General features: G+C 33.4%; 1 protein-coding gene across 1 annotated transcript in view; it reads right to left on the reverse strand.

The window, feature by feature from the left end:
* LOC111054311 (nucleoporin Nup37) overlaps positions 1–13,191 on the reverse strand; it is a 32,329-nt gene that overhangs the window by 18,219 nt on the left and 919 nt on the right. The gene's annotated exons all lie outside the window — the stretch shown is intronic.

The raw sequence follows: 13,191 nt of genomic DNA on the forward strand, positions 1-13,191 counted from the left end.
TATCATTGAAGCTTAAGTTGAAAGTATTCTGAAACTTCATATTGAAATTGATCATTAAGAAATTAATGGTTTAACGTTAGAATAAAAATGAGTAGAAGAAACTAGGATATGTGAGAAACTCTAAGTGCTGAATAAATTTTTTGCATTCTGTAATTCCGTGAATGATGATAGGAATTATTGTAATGTCAACGTACGTATTCTGGTCTCACGTCTGGTAGTTGAATATCAGTATAGTAGTAGTGAAAGGGAATATTGAGATTTTAAAGGTCAACCCAAGTAAATTAGGAAAATTCGGAAATTATTATTTGATTGATTGAGTACTTTATTTATGTAGATTACAATATATACTGGCTTATACACTTATATACAATAGCTTACAATACAGCAAAATTATAGATGAATTTACATAATATAGACTAAGAAAATAATTATTGAACTGTATATGATATGAAAAAGCAGTTTGTAATATAATAACTCTAGATAATAATCATATTGTTATGCATCTACATAAATTGGCGGAGCTTTGGACATATCAATGTCCATTCTTCGGAAAGAATATTAAAAATATCCTCCCCACTAACTCTCTACCAAAACGTTAATTTCGTTATTTAAACTAAGGATTTATTTATTAATGGAAATATTGTAAAAGTTTTAATCAATATGAATATTAAAGAGAAAAAAAACAGAAAATTGATAGAGTAAAATAATTATATAGGTAGATAAGATCAAATAAATAAAATGAAGTAGGCTGAAAGTAGATCAGGGTTATCGACTTTCAGTAATAAACAGCATTATGCAGTGGATAATTGAAATAACATGAGTTTATATAATATATATATATATATATATATACAATTCGTTCTATAACATGGTTTAAAGGTTTGTATTTGTGGGATGGGTGGGGGATGGATGTCATGTGATCGTTCTAGGGCCGGACAGTTTCAGTCATTTGTTCCAAAAGATGTTTTTTTAAAGTTAGGATGAAGCTCGCTCGGCTCTCGATGGACCTGATAGAAACAGGAAGTGCATTCCATGCACGACAGGCACTGACTAAGAAGGATTTTGTGAAAATAGTAGTTCGATGATTGGGTATCCTTAAAGTACTTTCTCCGGTTCTAGTATGTGAAGCATCTATCCTCCTACCTTCAGAGACAATTTGAAATCATCTTTAAAATAGTTCGGATTACCGTATATCAAGATATCTCTAACAAGCTTGACTATTCGAAAAAGCCTCTGATCGGGAAGCTTTAATGTTGAACTAGCAATGTGGGCTGGGGTGATATGATCATGGCGTTGGAGAGAGTAGACGAAACGTAGACAATAATTTTGGCAACGCTGTAGTTTATCATTCAGAGTGACTTGCATATCGTTAAGAACAGAATTACAATACATTAAATGTGGGAAGATGAGAGATTGAACCAATAATAATTTAATGTTTCTAGGGAGGATATCGTGCATTTTCTTCAATGCATGCATGGCTGAGAATACCTTTTTACAAGTTTTGTTCACTTGTTCTGACCAGTCAAGAGTATTATTCATAATAATGCCTAAATTCTTAACTGAGCTATAGTAAGGAATGTCATTACCGTCTACACTAATTTTGTGAATCGATTCAAGGTCAATATTGTTTATAAGACGAGAATATCCAATTATAATGGGTTGTGTTTTGATGGGATTAAGCTTAAGGCCATTTTTCTTTGTCCATTCCACTATCGAATTGATATCCTGATTCATTATTTCAACTGTTTCATTAATTTTTGTTATGGGACAGCTTGAATAGATTTGAAGGTCGTCTGCATAAGTATGGAAACTGGAGAATTTGATAATGGAAGAAAGGTCATTAGCATACAAAGTGAAGAGGAGAGGGCCTAAAATTGAACCTTGTGGTACTCCATGCATAACGTTTTTCCAAGTTGACTTTTTGTCACCGACAGATACACATTGTTTCCTACCTAATAGATAGGATTTAAACCAAACTAACGAGTTGTGACTGAAACCAAGAATAGCCAACTTATTCAGAGGACTGTATGATCAACAGTATCGAATGCTTTAGAAAAATCAAATAGGGTGAGGATGGTGCATTTTCTTTGGTCCATAGCTAACCTTATATCATCAGTGACACGAAGCAGAGCTGTCTCAGTTGAATGGAATTTTCTAAAGCCTGATTGAAAGCTATGAAGCTTACTATTGTTGTCTAGAAATTTTACAACTTGAGCATGAATGAGTCTTTCTAGCACTTTGGACAATGCAGGTAAAATACTGATTGGTCTAAAATCCTCAACTTTATTGGGTGATGGAACTTTATTTAGAGGGCGAACCAGAGCAAACTTCCAGTTTTCAGGGAAAATGCCTTCTTCAAGTGACTTGTTGAAAATGTATGTAATGGTTGGTAAAACAGCAAATAACATCTTCTTGATAAATTTAATAGGAATTTTGTCTACACCCGTAGCATTACTATGAATACGTTGAATTGCTCTGAAAGTGTCTTCTTCTGAGATTGGATGGAAATGAATTGATCAGTGATTGGTAAATCTAAGTTTGTAACCTGCTCTTCAAGATCATCGATGTGATTAGCAATGACAACTTCGTCGCGTTGGTTAGAGTGTGAAACGAAATGGTCATTTATATTATTCAATGGTAAGTCAATTTGTGGATTCGATTTCTGTTTGCCAAGCCCGAATTCTTTTATTCCTGCCAAAGTGATTTAGAGTCTTGTCTATTGTTTGTCATAAACGAATTCAAGTACCTAATCTTTGAGTTCCGTAATTCCTGTTTAACCCTATTTCTAAGGCTCCTATACTCTATCAAACTGTCCAAGTCAAATGTCTTTTTAAATTTTCTATGTGCTTTGTCTCTACGTCCCATCATCTTAAGTATGTCTTCAGTCATCCACGGTACTCGTCGTTTTCTATTAATCCTCCTTGTCACATAAGGTGCATGTTTGTCATACAAAGTCAAAGTCCAATTCTCGAAAGTCTTGACCATGTCATCAACTGAGGGTAATGCTTCAATTGATGCCATGGAGTCTGAGCCACATCAGTCAGGAAGGCGGCTTCATCAAAGTTTTTGAAGTCTCTATAAGTGATAATTTTCTGTTCTGGCTTGGGTATCTTATGGGAAAGTACACAGTAGATCAAATCATGTCTAGAAATAGCTGGGACTGAGATTTGGCCTGCTTGAACAACCTCATTGGGATCACTAACAATGAGAAGGTCAATGAGTGTGTCTGATTCATTAGTATGATGAGTTGAATCGAGAGGTAAAATAGTCATGTTTAGGCATTGGAAAATTGTAGTCAGTTGAAAGTAGTCAAAGTTACGATTTGTCATGTTCAAGTCGGTGTTCATATCCCCCATAACTAGTATACGGTTATAACAAGGCATAAGAGAAAGCAAGGCATTTTCGAAATCTGTGAAATGACCTATTTTTGGTGGCGATAACAGATACCAACGAGTAATTTATCAGTACTAGATAAGGATAATTCAAGTAGCATAAACTCTGGTCTGGAACAATACTCTTGTTTAGATGTGATTAAAACTTTTGTTTTGATACCTTCTTTCACATAAATTGCTACACCCCCACAAGCTTTATTTAATCTATCATTCCGGAAAAGATTATATCCAGGCAATGCAACAAAATTTGATGAAATACTAGGCTTCAAAAATGATTCGGAAATTCCGATTATATTGAAGTCCTGAAAACGGAAGATTGCTCTGAGTTCATCAATGTGGCAACTGAGTGATTGTACGTTAGGTGAGCAGCCTTGAAAAGTTTTTTGAAAGAGTGAGCTTATTTGCTAGAAACATACCTGCGTCATTATTACTATTATTGAAATAATCATACCTACTTGAGGGTGAGCGAGCTGACGTGTCAGTGAGAGGCATCATGGAAGCAGCAGACCAATCGTGAACCGACCTCAGAACGACACATGACGGGGAAAATGGGGATGAAACTGATAAAACTTAACCTAAATGAAAAAGTCTCTTGATTCGAGTGCATTCAGCATGCCTTGACAGTTCGGCTCCCTTCACTATTTAATTATGGGAGAATGTTTGAGGAAAATAGGAAATTTTTTTGATAAGTTTAGGTAGATCGAAGGTAATCAGAGAATAAATAGGAAACTGTTTTATTAGTTATTGTTGATATGTAGTTTTGAAAAGTTGATGAGTAGTTTTGGCCTTGAGATGTTTAAACTAAATAATTGGGTACCTATTGTAGATTAAAGTTGAAACGATAATCAAATCCTTGGGAATTTGTATGAAAATAAGTTGATTGAGTTGAGGTTGTTAAGTCCCTTTATCAGTAATGTTTATTCTCGAAAAGGTGAATCAGTTTTATTATTGGAAATATTTTTTTTTTAGGTGTGATTTTTGCGGTAGGCATGCGTAGCGATAGTGTAAAGATCCGTTGTGTTGGTAACGTTTCCTGTAGACTGTGGGGAATTTTTTTTGTTTAGTTGAGACTCAAGATTTGAGGAGGACAAGGGGATGTCCTGCCTGTGTGTGTTGTTGTTGAATTTAGGTAATCGGCGCGAGTGTAGGTCCGTGTCCAGAGAGAACGGAGCACTGCCCGATAGTTGTCCATGTAACAAATCAAGGAATCTAGCTGTGACTAACCTTGCAAATTTGTATGGTGGAATTGTATAATTTTAGCGAAAGGCACCGAAGATGGTGTGAGCTAAGATTTAATTGTATCTAGTAAACGGTCTGGTTCATTCGAGAGTTATGGGGCTCGTCAGTAGAATAACGTAAACCGAAATCTAGAATATTTAGTGAGTCTTCGTAGTGATTGTAAGGAAAACAATCAGCGTAATGCAGTTTAGGGAAGCCCAGTCAAAAGGTTCGATAATGTTTGGTAGGAAAGTCAGCCGCAAAAACACAAGTAAAAATTGGTAAAAAAAAGGGGTATTATTGAGTTTAAAGTTGCTTAGAAATTTGGTATGGTAACGAAAATTGAAAGTTTTAGACAATGAATATTTAAAGTGATTAGTTAAGGTATACAAATAAAATAACAGAGAAACTTTTTCGAGTACCTAGGTAATGTTAAAATGGTTATCAATGAAAGTAGAAACAAATATTGGAACAGTACTTAACGGGTTAAATTAAAATAAAATTAACAGTGAAATTCTTCTAGTTGAATTTGAAATAAAAAGGGAAAATCTCTTGAGTTAAGCATGAGTTTAAATTATTCTGTAGTTGAGAGTTGAAAGGTTGATTAAAAATTAAATGGGGATATAAGGTAGAAATATGTAGGAAAATTCGTGTCAAAAAGGAAATAGAATTTTTGTTGGGAAAATTGAATTGAGGTAATTAACAGTAGTAGGACCCTTTAGAGATAAGTAGTCAAAAAGAATTAATAAATAAAAAAAAAATAGGAAAATCTTTAATGAAATGATAAATTTTTAATGATGAATAGTAAAATTGCAATCAAGTTTTCCATGTGAATAAGTTGAGATATTTTGAGATCTAGTAGAGTAATTGAAACTAGTTGGATATGAAGTTTATAGTTGAGGAATAATTATGTGAGGCTCCAGTAAGGTTGGAAATGTCAGTGAACTTGAGAATCAGTAATAGTGTAATAGTAGTCTATTAATGTGTTAGTGTATTGGTAAATTCAATAATGTTGAGAGAAAATGTCACGTACTTTGAGTTTGCGATAAATAATAGCCTGGCACTCGATCATAGTTTTGTTTTGACTAGCGTTCTGAGGTAAAAGTTTCATACTGGAATATTATAATGAAAAGTGTTTTCTCATGATTGTGGAATGCAAAATCGCGCTTGTGTCATATAGCTCTCGCGTTGATATAATAATGCTGTTTCAATCATTGTTATCTTTGAATCTTAGTCTCTATGTAGAATAGTATTGCCTATTGAATTGCTTTATATTGTTAAAAATATATTGCACTCTCAACTCTATAGTAATGATAGTTAGATTTCAATACATTCAGCTGAGTGAAAAAGTTTCATCCTTTACTATTATGATCAAACGTACTTCATATTTTACAACAGCAGAGTAACATAGAACCAATTAAAACTATGATGTCTTTTAAACGTTTTCCCTGTTAGATTTTGCCAAGAAAATAACCAGGGACTCAATAAAGTGATTGAAGTATTCAAGATTATTATACTCGGTCCGTCTTTAGTGCCTACTTAAAAGGTGGACACGCCCATATTGTTTTGTCCTGACTCTTGCCACAGTTTTAAAGACTCTTGCCACAAATCTCAATTAGTTATACATTTTGCTGAATTTCGGAATGATTAAAGAGATTTCTTTTGAAGAGGGCCCGCTTCAAATTGGATCCTACTATCAATCCAGAAATTCGACTCTCCAAATCATACAGAATGCCTCTATGGTAACATATCCTGATTAGATTTCTTTTTGCGTGTTTCACACCAGAAGAAAGGGGAGTGTGCCGGGCACTCTCTTTAATTCAAGCCTTTTCCCAAGTTATAATAGTAAATTTAATACGCAATAGACTAGAGCCATGATTGTAAGTGAGTTAGCGAAATAAATTATTTTCTCTCTCTATTATGAACGGCCATGACTTCGAGTTTCCCATGATAGATATTTAAAAATTGTGGCTCCGAGTCGTCGAGGAATGTAGATTATGGAATTATCTCTAAAACTTAGCCTTCTTGTCGCGACATAAAATGCGATAAGTTGGAAAACAGCAAGCATTGAAATTATAACAAACTACCGATTTTGCAGTTACTATTGGTCCAAAGGCTCTAGAAGCCACGCGACGATTGGTCAAATTGATTCCATTCGCCCAATAGGAGACCTGTTTCTAAATACAGTAGTGGGGCGATTCCCCAGCGACAGACCAGATTACGTTCGGAGGACACTTTGCTAGGAGCACTACGAGAGTAAAGATGTAGTCATTATGTTTCGCCCTTTTTGGGCAAGTTTATAAGTTTAGATCATTAGTTATGTAGTTAAAGTTAAAATTTCTAGTAGTGCCATGTCCTGAAAGGTTTAATTGTGTTTCTTCATCATGTACGAATAATTGTTTCTTCAAATAACCGCTAAGGTACGTAAAATAAGGTTAAAAATAATTTAGGGAATTTTCAATCAATTTTGAAACTTCCATAAGAGTATTGAATAATTAAGCCTGTATTTTTCAAGTTAATAATATTGATTGAGAATAATCCTTTGATTTTATTAGTGATGGAAGATACTTATAAATTTTTTCTACAGAAGTATGGAAAGTTTTCAGTTACGTTACATTTGAGTTATTGTTTCTGGAGATAGATTATCGTAGAGTATTGCTGAAAGTCAGGAAGATAGCATTAAATTGGAATGAAATTTTTAAGATTATGTTCATATTGAGTTTATGACATTTTATAATTTATATTTTTCAGACTCTGTTTTCTTATGACATTAAGGCTTTCGAATGATTTAGTAAATTTTTTATGATAGAAATCTTAATAGACGAAGAAGAAAGTTTTTCTTTTCCAGGAAATTAATGTAATGAATGTTCATTTTTAATTAAGGTTCTGAGCAGTTTTGGGCGAATGCCGTTATTTACACTTGGATTGCGTCCTAAAGTTCATAAATAATAAATAAAATAAATGTTGGCTAGCGCACAAGTTCCAACAATACTAGCCGAGCTACTATATGAAAAATTGTATTTGATTTCGCAATCCAAACGAAAAATATCATATAAGTTAACATCATAATAATGAAGTATTCATTTTCTAAACGCATTATATTAATTATTACGGATGTTTTCATAAAGGTTACATTGTATTTCAATGACACTCTGGCAAGTAAATTTGTTTTAAATCTGTTAAATTTTGAGAATGAAATCAGAATGTCAAGATAAAATCTAAATTAAATAACAGAATAAACTCCTGTTTTAGCTTTTGATGAATTGTAGGAAGAGTTAGAAATTAATGCTGTAATACATTTATTTACAGCGGTTCATGTGTGTCCCCAAACCAACTTCTTGTACTACCACCCCTTTGGTTCCGCAACTTTATGTAAAACCGCTTCAAGACACCCGTTCAGACGACAGGTCTAGGGACGTAAGAGGACGCCGCCGTCAAGCCAAATTCAACCGGTAAAAGCTCACCGCCAAAAACAAGGTACTGTAACCCCGACGATAAAGCAACGTACAGACCAACGAAAGTGCAGTGTAGTGAAACAAAGGTTCATTCGAGAATGTCAATCAAAAGTGGGGATTCAAAATTATTATGAAATGGGTTATATGGGTTACTATCGACGAAACTTGGGTTCAACGGGCTTTTCTTTCTTGAGTAATTTTATGTTGAAGTTAATTATTTGTTATTTGATGACTGATATTGTTTGGTTTTGTGACGTATTGCTATCTAAACGGGGATAGTAATGCGCCCCCGAATCAGATGAAGAATGTCAACAAAGTAACATGAAATTGTTGTTTCTGTTGTTCGATTTTAGTTGCCAATGTTTATTGAAACTGTTTGTATTTTTCAATTATTTCAAATTGTAGTGATTTTCTATAGTATAAACCTATTAAATCAGGCATGGCAAGATTAATTGAAGTTTTCTTGACTCTAGCCCGTTCACCTGCATGAATTAGGTATAGACTCAGGTATTTTCTAGATGTGCCGGCCTATTTCTAAATTCTAAATTTTATTCAAAATTATCTCCTTAGGCACACAACTGCGCCACTGCTGCTGAATGTTTAGCGAAAGGCACAGAAGAAAACAAAACACAAAGTCACCATTGATGTGTTAGTATTCAAAGGTTGTTTCAAATTGCTTATTTACAAGATGATGACTGTGAATCACATGATGAAAGGGTATTCCCCAGCACTATGTTATGATTAGAAATCCTGTGTCATGCCGGGATTCAGAATAGCAATGACCGTAAATACTACGTATGGTAAGAGTCCATAATTGTATCTTTTTTCTTTCCTGTAGCCTATTTTTCTTGGCCCTTAATCTTTTCAAATTTCGATTCTTTCCTGTCTTTGTGTAATGTTCAGTAAAATTCTTCTATGATGCATATCTTAACCAATCTTGTCCATAGTCATTTAAATTTGTATTTTTCTGAAATAATATTAGAAGTTAAAATAGTAGCTTATTTTCCTAATCTTTAAATTGTTGATAAAACTTAACTTTTCCAAAATCTATCCATTGTAGTGTAAATAATTGTTTGCTTGTGACATATTTTTCATCATGTATCACTTATTTTGAAATGTGTGTTGTTTTAGGGAATTATTTACCAGTTTTCTTTTTCTCTTGTTTGTATTTTTTAGGGAACTTATTTACCCATTATTCATCTTGATCATCTTGTATTATAATCTTGAAATGTTTGTACTTATTATACAGTCTTTAATTATAAATTCTTTTGTTATAATAAATAAACTTCAAAATTTGAAAGTATTAATGAATTCTGTAGCCATATATATGTGATGTATTAATGAAAGTTAACTTGAATCATAATGTTTTCATTGAATAAAAACGTTGTGTTATATTATCAATTGAAATGAGTTAAAGGCTAAAATTTTTCTAAAGTGTTTTGTAATTGATATCTTTTTCAAATTTTAAAATTGTTTGTTATATAAATTTTGATATGATTGATTATCGTTTGAAATGGATGCTGGAGTGTATGTAGAATTTTTAGTGGGGTTTGTTGATTAGAATTTTGCTGGTATGTGATTGTTTTTTGAGATGGAAACCCATTATTGCCTAAAGAAGGAATAACAGAGGTTATGACTTAGAGAGGCAGTAATGAGATAATATTTTTTGTGTTGATTACTTATGTCGATTGCCATAGATGCAAAATAATGATTAATAATGTTGATTGCCATAGATGCAAAATAATGATTATGAATATTGATTGCCTTTGAAGCAAAATATTATTGATGTTTTGAATGATTTCTTGTTTAATGATTGATAGTAAAGTTTTGTCATGAAATGTAGTTTGTGTTTAGAACATTGAAAAGTCGAAATAAACTATAGTATCCAACAAACGATGATTAATAATATTAAATAATTTGCTTTTTATACAATTTTTGAACACAAAATTAAAACTAAATAATTTTGAAACCCTGAATGATAAATCATAAATGTGAAATGAAATTGCTATAAATGAAATGTTATACTAAATGATAATGAAATGCAGATATATTATGAAATGATTGTGAATAGAAGACCAATTGTCTGAAATTATTGAAATATGTATTGAAATTATTTTTTGTTGTGATGATCTGATGTTTTTTACAATTTTGATAACGATACAGGGTGTTATGAAATTCTATTTCTATTTTGAAGAATGGATTAAATTTTGATATTTGAACAGTGAATAGATGGAAATGAAATTTTTTTTTATAGTGAAAATTTGTAATTGATATCTCCATATTTCACAATTATGTATTGCTGACTGTATAATAAGATGTTAACAAATTTCATTTTATATTGATTATATACTTAAAAATAATTTTCATGTGTATTAGATTGTATTGATAGCCTAATCAAGATTTTTCTTCTTAGTTTATAAGCATTTTAAGATAACAGGTACAGCACAGACATTAACATTGAAATAGTTATCATGTGAATATCGAAGTCAGCAACAAGTGAACGCCATGAAGAGTGTTAAGAACATTTGGGTGATTTTCGAACTAGTGTGACTCAACTACGCCTAAATCTACGCTGATGCCTACACTAATAACTACGCCAATATCAACACCAATAACTACTCCAAAATGCCAAAATCTACGCCGATGCCTGTGCTGATGCCAATTCCTGCGCCAATGCCAATAGCTTATTGCTGACTTTGTATCTCAAACTTCAACACTACTACATTACCTGGAGGTAATTGCCATCCATGTTCACATTCGCAACTTTGAATTCAGAATAACAGTCACAGTATCATGAAAGAATTGATTCAAAAATCCTCTCCTAAATTATTCCTGTATGCAGAACTCTAAACCTTGAACACTGAAAGTATCAAAAAACCAAACCTTACCTAAATTAATCCTCACCTAAATTAATCCTGTATGCAGCGTCTATCTCTTTTCCAAAAAACGAATTACATTGTCATTTCAAGCCTGAAATGTACATTGTATAATTACAAATATGATACAAAATTTACGTGACTCTGTATCGAGTTTGGTATGCAGCCGTCTACTACAAGCATGAAGCAATGCTAACTGAGATGTCACCTGTATCGAGTTTGGTATGCAGCCGTCTACTACAAGCATGAAGCAATGCTAACTGAGATGTCACCTGTATCGAGTTTGATATGCATCAGTCGACTACAAGTTTCAGCCCAACACTACGTGCATCCAGATCAGCCCAACACTACGTGTATCCAGATCAGCCCAACACTGATGTCATCACACTGGAGTCACACTTAACTGAAAATCATACTGAGTGCCTTAACGGACTGTTTTCCAAAATGTGCATCAATAAAATCAACCGCGTCAATAGTGAAAGAAATGAACATTTTTTGATTTATTGAAATTTTGTGTGAAAATTAAATGTAACAATTCATCAATTCATTAAAAAAAAAAAATAATAAATAAATAAATAAATAATAATAATACATTTTTCATTCAACATACTAAATTTTTTTATGCAATAAAAATTGAATTTTTCTATCTATTAAATTTATGTGCAATCAACATTTGACTTGTTGACATCTCAGGACATGATAAATGTCTTCGAGAAACTAAAATCAAATAACTCAGCCGGATTTGATGAAATTTCAGGAGAGTTACTCAAGTTCTGCAAGGAAGAAGTTCTGAGGCCTTTGACACATATAATAGTTCGCTGAACCAAGATATATTGCATGAGAAACTAAAAATATAAAGAGTCTTCCCTGCTTATAAAAAGGGTGACAAGTGTAATCCAAACAATTACCGGTCTATTTCCAACCTAACCAGGGTTTCCAAACTTCTAGAGAGGGAAGTATATGACCAGTTAATAGCCCACATGGAGAGGAATGGACTGTATTGACAATGTTTCATCATGGCTTCAGGAAAGGGCGTAGCACAAATACAACCATTGCATATTTATTGAACGTTATAAATGATGCATGGGATAGAAGATAGCAACAGGCCTGTTCTTGGACTTACAAAAGGCATTTGACAACATCGATCAGGAAATTCTCATGGGAAAATTGAAACAAAGGAATATAATATTGCTTTGCAATAGATCGAGAATTATTTTACTGACAGACAACAATATGTAGAGATCCTCCACCAACATCAAACTGCGAGTGTTAAATCAACTTTTAGAAAGGTGAATAAAGGTGTGCCGCAAGGTTCAATTCTAGGTCCCTTATTTTTTCTCATTTGCATCAATGACTTCCCAGAAATACTTGATAAAAATAATAAATGTGTGCTGTTTGCAAATGACACCACAATTATCATTCCAACAAAGAGGAACTGACAAAGACAGCAGTATAGCTTCAGCATTCCAAAGAGCCTCATTAGCATACAGTGATCTCAAACTGACAATCAGCAGGGACAAAAATGTATAGATGGTCTTCACACCCAACCAAAGACAAGAAAGAGCCTGAGGCAGAAGACAACATGAGCACAACTTGCAGTACAAAGTTTCTTGGGGTGATAATTGACCAGAACCTGAGCTGGGGTGAGCACACGAACCATTTGTGCAACATGCTATCATCGTCCCTGTACACGATAAGAAGAATTAGCTGATGAGAAAGCAGCATTAGTTGCATATCATGCCCTGTTTGCATCTTTGCTGAAATATGGAATAGTAGCATGAGGATCAGCGCCAAGGAACTGTATGGACAGAATACTTTGCTGTCAAAAAAGGCATTAAGGATTATTATGAGGCAGGATTTCAGAGAACATTGCAAACCACTATTTATTCAAAATAAAATACTCACTGTGGTCTCACTATATCTTATGGAAACAATTATACTTGCTATCGGACAGAACCCTGCACTCCGTAGTGACCGACATAATTGCAACACCAGAGACCGAATAAAAATTGACCTTTCGCAACATATGCTCTAGAAATTCAAGCACACACCTACTTATGCTAGCTCGCTCTGTTTCAAAATCCTGCCAAATGACCTCATTCAATGATACACTCCTATCCACATTTCCTTGAGAAGCTGGAACAATACGTTTTGAGGAGACCATATTATACCGTAACTGAATTTGTAGACGAATATACATTCCAACATCGGAGGACATAATCGAGTTTACCTGAAATATGACGATTCCCC

This window comes from Nilaparvata lugens, chromosome 3 (genome assembly GCF_014356525.2).
Source record: "Nilaparvata lugens isolate BPH chromosome 3, ASM1435652v1, whole genome shotgun sequence".
Lineage (NCBI taxonomy): Eukaryota > Metazoa > Arthropoda > Insecta > Hemiptera > Delphacidae > Nilaparvata > Nilaparvata lugens.